The 2367-nt window shown below is 41.8% G+C and overlaps 1 protein-coding gene across 1 annotated transcript in view; it reads left to right on the top strand.

The window, feature by feature from the left end:
- Positions 1 to 2002: 2002 nt before the first annotated feature.
- Positions 2003 to 2367, top strand: part of KATNIP (katanin interacting protein) — a 225682-nt gene continuing 225317 nt past the window's right edge. The window contains exon 1 of the mRNA XM_027771785.1: positions 2003 to 2054. The gene's annotated coding sequence lies outside the window, so the exon portion shown is untranslated. The remainder of the gene's footprint in view (positions 2055 to 2367) is intronic.

Raw genomic sequence — 2367 nt, 5'->3', positions numbered from 1 at the left:
CTGCTGTTGGCCCAGTAGTCCATCCATAGCACAGAATGCTGAGGTTCGAGGCAAGGGATCATGGATAGTCATTACTGTCCAGGGGTTCCACCTCGTGGCAAGGAAGCAAGAATAGAGCAGTGTAGGGTGTTACAAGCTGAGCAGATAACTCAAAAGTGTCTTCCATACTATGCACCATCTGTGGTCACCTATAAATTCTTAACTGCTTGTTTTCTAAGTTGTTTTATATATGGGCCCAAAGTTTGTCCATGGTAAGAGGTTTGACTTTGGGCCTTTGCTTTTTCCCTTATTCCTTTTCTTCTCTTTTTCTTTCTTTTAAGAATTATTTATTTCATTTATTTATTTATTTATTTATTTATTTATTTATTTGGAGAGTTTTTTTGCTATAGGGTGCATGCTCTTGCCAAAAATACAGAAAGACAGAGAGACAGAAAGTGAGAAATCACCCCCCCAGGGAGAATGGCCACACCACAGTCCCTTCTCCTCCATTCTCCTCTTGGGATCTTGGGCACACACACATACACACACGTGCCCAGTGTAAGTTTAAGCCACCGGGTTCAGGACTTGAACCACAGTTGACTACATGGGAGTCCAGCAACATAGCCATTATGTCAACTGCTGGTCCCTTATTTATTTTTTATTTTATTTCACCTTATTTTTTAAAGAATTAATTTATTCATAATTTGATGAGAGAGAGAGAGAGGGAAAGTGAGAAAGCAAGCAACCAGATCTAGGACTCGAACCATGGTCAACCATGTTGGAATCCAGTACCTTCACCACCACCCCACCTGCTGGTCCCTATTTAATTTAATTTTATTATTGTTCTGTAATTTGACCAGTGAGAGAGAGAGAAAGAGAAAGTGAGAAAGCAAGCTGCCAGGTCTGGGACTCCACCTACCATCTGTCATGTGGGAGTCCAGTGCTTTAATCACCATGCCATCTGCCAGACCCAGAAAGCAGGCAGCCAGCCAGGTCTGGGACTCGAACCACAGTTCGCCATGTAGGAGCCCCATAGACCACCTACTGGCCCCTCTCACTTTCTTGAAAAGAGCATCATCCTTTGTGCTTTATCATCCGCCGTGGTTTCCCTCTTCTCTCCACTCGTGTGTAGGCCAACTAGAAGTGACCACACCCAAAATAAAGGTTTTTCTCTAGCACTCCATCCCCATCTCTGGCCTGTCATTAAGCCTTTTGCTCCTGCCTTCTAGTCCTCTAACCTAATGGAACATGTGGTTGTGACAGTCTCACAAATAGTCACCTGGGAGCGAAGTCAGGCAGTTTGGGAAAAACACATCCCATATGCATTGACTCCTGTTTTATATTGTAAAGCTAAGGCAGTCCATAATTTTCTATCAAGGAATCCTTTTATAATGGACACGCCGTAAGCATTGTGAAAACTGTGTTTGGAATAGCATATTTAAACATTATGATGTCACTGTTGAATTTATGCATACCTTCAAATGTTAGTCTTCAAGTCTTCCAAGAAAAGCAACAATTCTCTCTGAAATTGCCCATTATGTGAAATGTGGGTGATTACTGCTAATTCACATCTGTACCATCACCTACATAGTGAGTTTGGGGGTTTGGTGCAGCGCATAGGTACACACTCATCAAAGGTTATGAATATGTGCGCAGTGGAAGGCATTTTTGTGGAAGGCATTTTATATAATTCCAAACAATTTAATAAAAATGTAATTCGACTGGGAAAACTACAGTCCGTCGGCCCTTTCAGAGTGCAGATAATGTTCCAGATTAAAGGGCTGGAGCTTTGTTCATTATAGTCAAATAACGTGAGTGTGTGAATTACCATTTTCCTTGCCGTTGGTCTATTTCAGAAGTATGCCATTTTCCCATTATAATAATAGGCTACATTTTCTTAAAATCATTTGATTATGATTGGCCCTGTCTATTCAGTTTGCAAATAAAAAGCTTTCGCGATGATAAACTAGTTGTTCTAAAACAACCTTAATCTCTGATTCTGCCTTTGAACTGCTACAGGTCAGACCCTGCGAAAGGCTGAGAGAAGCCGGTCCTGCTCACGGGAGAAAAAGGAGGTAAACTGTCATCCGTAAAGGCCGGTGGGAGGTCGATCTGTTTGAAAGGACCTGAGGGGTAGGGTGGTGAATTAGTATTCCTGGATCTCCTACCTTTTCTCCCTGACTCCCAAGCTTGAATCCTGGACCAAATGATAGTTGTCAACTAGACTTACCAAATTAGTATCACTAGTAATAATAATCTCTTACTGAGTGCAATAGTTAGTGTTGCCTCTATAACATATCACCCCCAAATTTAGTGGTTTAAGACAGCAGCTGCACATTTAGTTTCTCATTCTGTGGGTCGGAAATTTGGGCTTACTTGGGCATTCCT

This window comes from Tupaia chinensis, unplaced genomic scaffold (assembly GCF_000334495.1).
Source record: "Tupaia chinensis unplaced genomic scaffold, TupChi_1.0 Scaffold000231_1, whole genome shotgun sequence".
Lineage (NCBI taxonomy): Eukaryota > Metazoa > Chordata > Mammalia > Scandentia > Tupaiidae > Tupaia > Tupaia belangeri.
The sequence above is the reverse complement of the archived record's forward strand: the minus strand, read 5'-3'. Positions and strand labels throughout refer to the sequence as shown.